This window comes from Macrosteles quadrilineatus, unplaced genomic scaffold, assembly GCF_028750875.1.
Source record: "Macrosteles quadrilineatus isolate MER2022 unplaced genomic scaffold, UCM_ALF_1.0 Scaffold_1__1_contigs__length_201487025, whole genome shotgun sequence".
Lineage (NCBI taxonomy): Eukaryota > Metazoa > Arthropoda > Insecta > Hemiptera > Cicadellidae > Macrosteles > Macrosteles quadrilineatus.
This window is the reverse complement of record NW_026542594.1, coordinates 26,245,082-26,251,785: the sequence shown is the minus strand read 5'-3', so window position 1 is coordinate 26,251,785 and position 6,704 is coordinate 26,245,082.

The window sequence follows — 6,704 nt, the reverse complement described above, 5'->3', positions numbered from 1 at the left end:
TCTTGAGGTTTTATGTAAATTCAGCTTACTGCGTTGAATAGAGTGAAGTCATTAAAATCTTAGTTATATGAAGGGAGGATAAGCAATAATAAGTATGACGATTGTGTTCCCTAAAAAACGTGATTGATGAATTCGTTTAACACAATATTTCCTACCTTTCTTTTTATCGGCTTTAGGTTGCCCAAAAGGTTTTTTAGGAGTCTTATAATTGTTTGTTCATGAGTTTGTTTCATACCAAAGCCACTTTCACTATATGGGAGAATGAGTTCATATAATTAGTCTATCATGTTACGGAAAGAGTCAATATTTATTACTAACCACTAATTCCATCTGCTTTAGGAAGATCATTCAGATTGTATCTGGATTTATAAGTAAATCTTCATCTTTTTTTGATAAAAATATCTGATACTCCAGAAAGCAGTAACATTCTTACTTCGATCTCAGCAATTTTAAATCCTTCTCTTGCCACATCGACCCATGTATTTAATCATCCTGTTCTTACTTGATAATTCATTAACTTATGGGGTAGTTTTGCCTTGGCCATATAGATCACATAAAGCTGTGCATGTATTTCGTGGATTGGAATGAACCATAATTGTAGGAAATTTTATCACAAATCTTGAACATTTGCGGAACCAAACCCATAACCTAGTCCAGCATTGGTAACAAACTATGCAAATGTGATGAGATATGATGACACTGTTGTGTTTCCGAATGTTTTGTATGTAGTGAGGTTTAGATGCGTTGTTCAACCTAGCTACATGTGTACATCAAAGTAAAAACTGTGTACAAATTTTTTTTGAATACCTGAATTGACATTAGTTCACCTACTTTACCAAAACCATAGACTCCGTAGTTAGTCTATTCCAAAACTTGAACACAGCTCTCATCCTCAACGTACTCATCTATGACACAATTTTCAACCCGATTATCAAAAACTGTTATACCAATAAATGAATCTCAGGTGTTCTTTCTTGAATTTAAAAATAAATGGTGATTGAAAGTAGGAAAAAAAGGCAAGTGCCAACCTTACAATATGTATAAGCTAACCCGATAAGGAATAGTTATATGTTCCTTTGAAATTGATAAGTCACACTTATTTCATAATTTAAAATTTTCTAAGAACAATAAAGCATAGATTTTTGAACAAAACATTTAAAACGTATCATAAATTCATCATTTTGTTGAAACTATAAAAAACTTGCCATGCAGTGGAGAATCCATTTAAAATCATAAATAATAATGTAAACATCTAATTTTGACAGTTTCAGTAGACCTTTGAATACAATATTACAATATTAACAGCTGGTTCATTAAAAGTAGTGTAAAATTATCCATATGGTCGAAATGTAAACAAAATTGCAGAGTGAACTTTAAAGGCCTCTGGGGCAGAGCACCAAGGAAATTTACATCGTTTCTCTTTTGAGGGCTCACCTACAGACCAATACCTTTCTTTAGACACCCCTACCAAGTTTCTACGCCCAGCCGTTCTCTCAAATTAGCTGTGACAAAAACCTCGTTTTCCTCCATAAGAATAACATGGAATGGGAATTTAAAGACCACTGGGGCAGAGCCCCGAGGGAATTCTCCATGTTTCTCTTTTGATGGCTCATCTACAGACCAGGACCTTTCTTTAGACACCTCTACCGAGTTTCTACGCCCAGCCGTTCTCTCAAAATAGCTGTCACAAAGAAAAACAGTTTCAAATTAATATACAGTATAGATATACATATATATATATATATATATATATATATATATATATATACATCTACACATCTATATATATATGTCCGTGAACTCAAGTAATTTTTGTCCAATTTTAATGAAATTTAGTTAGTTTGAAGGTGTAATGCAGGATAAACTTGGATGAGTTTGCGAACCTGCATTATCGGACTATGGGAACATAATGTTCACACAGCCGCAGGAGATGATCAGATTTTTGCGTGCGATCGCGGAAGACAACGATAAGACGACGATGACGTTTCTGTGACCGCGGGAGTGGATGATAATGCCTACTCGGCTGTGGGAGATAATCAGAATTTTGCCGCAATCGCGGAAGACCTCACCCGTCAAAAGACGCCGGAGTGACAAAGTGCCGGATTAGAGAGGATCTACTGTCCCTGTAGCAGCAAACCTAGGTACTCGTTAAACCTAATGTTATTTAAATAGATTTAATTGACAATCAATTCAGGCAAATGGAAATTTGCTTATAGGTACGACAGGTTTGCTACGGCGGGGAAGAAACGGCTGTTTTAGAACATGTGTTGCAGGTATAAAGTAGCTCTTTTTTATACTAAGAATTAAAAATCTGCTGAAGTAGATGACGTCTGCAGTACATTTTACTCGCTTGTTAACTTTGATAGCAAGCAATTGGTTGAATCGAAAGTTTTGGTTGTTTATCGGATTTCCCATATGTATAGGGAATAAGCTATTACCGTAGGTCTCATGGTAAGACTTAGTCCAGGGATCGATTTACAGTACTTTTTCATTTTGATGTCCCTAGAAGCCAAAAACACCATCCGTTCAAATTCATATATATATATGTGTGTGTGTGTGTGTGTGTGTCCGTTAGCACGATAACTCGAGCAAAAATGATCCGATTTCAATGAAATTTGGTACAAACGTGTAAACCTACGTTTATTTGAACGAGTTCACAAACCAGCATGATCGGACCATGGGAACAGGGTTTTATGGGGTAAAAATTGGTTTTTCTCATTTTTTACCCTCAAAACATAAAATTTCCCAAATTTCATCTAGACCATTTTAAAGTGCTTAAAAAAAAACTAATAATTCAGTATACTGAAGTGTTTTTGTATGGTTATTGGTTACGGAGAAAATTGTAAATGAAAAAGTCCCATGTTATTCTTATGGAGAATAAGTAAACTGTTGTAGTTTGCTTGTTTATGCATATATTTGGATCAAACTTTGCCAGTCTATTTATTTTATACCAAGAGATTAATATTTTGCTACAAAACACACTTTATTACCCTGTAGGTAGCAAACCTAGGTACTCGTTAAACATAATGTTATTTGAATAGATTTAATTAAAAATCAAATCAGGCAAATGGAAATTCGCTTAGTCTTCAGGTTTGCTGCGGCGGGGGTATTTTGTTTTCAATCGATCGTAGTTCATAGTTGTATTGTTGTCAACAGGATCCAAACAAGTTGTTATGCCCGTGCTTCACAACATGGAAAGAATACTTCAGAGAACATTGTGGGTCTTTAAATCTACTGTTAAAAACACAGTTACACACACTTACCATGCAAATTATACAGACCCATGAGAATTATACAGACAAATAATCTCCATCGTACTTATTGCTTATTTGAATGAAAATCTCTTGTGTATTTGCATTATACTGTGTGGCAGAATCAAAACTAATAACTTTGTTGTAATGTAAACATATCTGCGATGATAAAAGCACACTGTTTTTTGTTGTTTGGTTGGAATACTGGTGTGCAAAAAAAAAGTGTGCGGCAAAAGTAAGTAGATGCAGCAATTAACAACTTTCTGTGCAGTAATCAGTGCAAGGAAGGCCACTTTGTCAGGTGACTGCAGGAAAAAGTATTTTTGTTTTGTACTTAGTTTGCTCAAATAATGGTAACATTGTTCATCACAAAAAGTGTTTTTTCAACACTCGCTCATTTTCCGACTGAAACGAAGCCGAGGTCGTTAAACTTGAGCTTGTGTGGAAAAGAGTGACTTTACGCCCCTGAGAAAAATATACTATTATGAATGTTATTTTTTACCTGACCAAAAGCTTGAATATTGAATCTATATATTTAATACACAGTTGTAACACTGTTTTCTCAGTAATTAGTGGACCGATCCTCAAGATCTATGTGTCAAATTAAAGGGGATAGTGTGTAGATTTGCCGAACTTCCTTCGAATTTACGTTTTTTCTAAGGGCTACGACCTACAGCCCTTTAAAGGTCGAGTCAATACAATTCTTATTGGAGAATATAATAAACAGTTTATAAATTATTCGTCAGCTGTTTAATGTTTGTCAGACATTTGTTATTATTTTTATAACCTCACTTTCAGTGTGCAATTATTAAACTTGGAGTTTCTGTTTATAAGCACACGATTTTGATCAAGGAAAGTGTATTTGTTAACTTATTTTTGAAATATTTTAGTTTTCCTGCAAAGTGATCTGAAGGAAAATGATAATTGAGTTTAAGTTTGAGTATGGAATGTGAAATAATACCCATAGTAGGGAACGGAAACTTATTGTTTTGATCAATATAATAATTTATTCTCTACGGCCACCGGAATAATCATGGAGAAATCCGCTCGCAAGTTGTACATATAATTGCTAATGAGTGGGAAACATACAAACATTTTATAGTAGGTGACGAATCTTACTCAAGATCAGTGTTAGACGTTCAGTGGTACCAAACTTTACCTTCTCGAGATGGCGAGTGCGCTTGGATACGTGGAACTACAATATATCAGTGAATTTTTTTTTTCAAGTACACAGGGAAGTTGCTTGAGAAACTGTGACTTACCATTCGGTTCTGGCGAAGAAGTATGTGACTTGATGTTTAATGGCAATGTTGACTTGGGTCATTATAAGCGTTATAAAACTGTATCATTAACCCCAGGGTGTGAAAAGTACAAAAAGAAAAAGAAAAGGTAATCATTAACCGGGTGTAAAGAGACATACAGAACGAAAAAAAATTGTAGAGAACCATCGAACTAAAAAGGTAAAGAGCAGTGTTGGTGTTAAATGTGCTCTGGAAGTCCCTACAAAAAAATACCAACTCTTTTGAATTGGGGTCGTTAGATTGGATTTGTCACTACTTCAAATCTATGAATTTTGAGTCAGAACAGACTAACTGGGACACAAAAATGTTTTAGTTTTCCTGCAAAGTGATCTGAAGGAAAGTGGTAATTGAGTTTAAGTTTGGGTATGGAATGTGAAATAATACCCATAGTAGGGGACGGAAACTTATTGTTTTGATCAATATAATTTATTCTCTATAGCCACCTGAACAATCATAGGGAAATCCGCTTGCAAGTTGTACAGATAATTGCTAATGATTGGTAAACATACAAACATTTTATCGTAAGTGATTAATCTTACTCAAGATCAGTGTTCGACGTTCAAATTTTACCTTCTCGAGATGTCGAGTACACTGGGATATTTGGAAACTACAATTATTTATCAGTGAATTTTTGTTCAAGTACACAGGGAAGTTGCTTGAGAATCTGTGACTTACGATTTCGGTTCTGGCGAAGAAGTATCTGACTTGATGTTTAATGGCAATGTTGACTCGGGTCATTATAGCGTTTATCATTATCCCCAGGATGTGAAAAGTACAAAAAGAAAAAGAAAAGGTAATCATTAACCGGGCGTAAAGAGACATACAGATCTAAAAAAAAAAAAAACATCTAGAGAACCATCAAACTAAAAAGGTAAAGAGCAGTGATGGTGTTAAATGTGCTCTGGAAGTCCCTTTTAAAAAATACCAATTTTTTTGAATTGGGGTCGTTAGATTGGATTTGTCAGTACTGCAAATCTATGAATTTTGAGTCAGAACAGACTAACTGGGACACAAATATTTTGTCCTTGTGTTGTCACAAGGGGAAGGTAAAATGAACTCCTTATCAACATTTTGAGTTTATAGAAAATCTTATCAACAGCGACTATAAAAAAAGTATTAAGGGTCAAAAGAGACAAAAAACTATTTGAGTAAAATATAATAGGTACAAATCTGCATTTGAAATGGCCAGTTCCAAGTCTCACTTAAATCAACATCTTTCTGGTAGTGGTAGTCTAGATAGTTTTAAAATCCACGACTCCTTTTCCATCAAATTGGACCGTTAATACCCTCTAACATTGAACAAAGTATGCCCAACTTTATATATACGACGCAAACACAGCTTTTACTCACAGTATGGGTCAAAGATTCGTGAAATGCGACCAACTGCTGATGCGTGATTTGCATGTAGGATAAGTGACTATCTTTATTCCATACATTTTTAGTATTTTGAGTAGTAGGTACTAGTAGTAGTCATTTTGGGGGTTCTAGGACAGAGGAGGGAGGAGTGTAGACCACGTGGGTTGAGGTAGGTAACCTCACTTTGCCTAACCTAACCTAACCTTACAGGCAGAGACTGATCCTCTGATTTGGACGACTTTACAGAAACGACGACAGCTTTTGAATCTCATTTTATATAGGACCACCAATAGGTTCTCAACTGCACAAAAATGGCGCCGATTGCATCATTCGGTGCTCATGTTTTCACTAGAGGATTTGTATGAAGATGCAGTATTTCGATCTCAATGTATACTGACACGCCATTTGAAACTCACGTTCTAGGACAGAGGAGGGAGGAGTGTAGACCACGTGGGTTGAGGTAGGTAACCTCACTTTGCCTAACCTAACCTAACCTTACAGACAGAGACTGATCCTCTGATTTGGATGACCTTTTTTTTGTGTAGATATAAAGAACGTTAAATCAGTTCTCATTTGGTATACTTGTCGTATAATAGGATCTCATGGTTGAGATCGAAAACGACGACAGCTTTTGAATCTCATTTTATATAGGACCACCAATAGGTTCTCAACTGCACAAAAATGGCGCCGATTGCATCATTCGGTGCTCATGTTTTCACTAGAGGATTTGTATGAAGATGCAGTATTTCGATCTCAATGTATACTGACACGCCATTTGAAACTCATTGTTTTCATG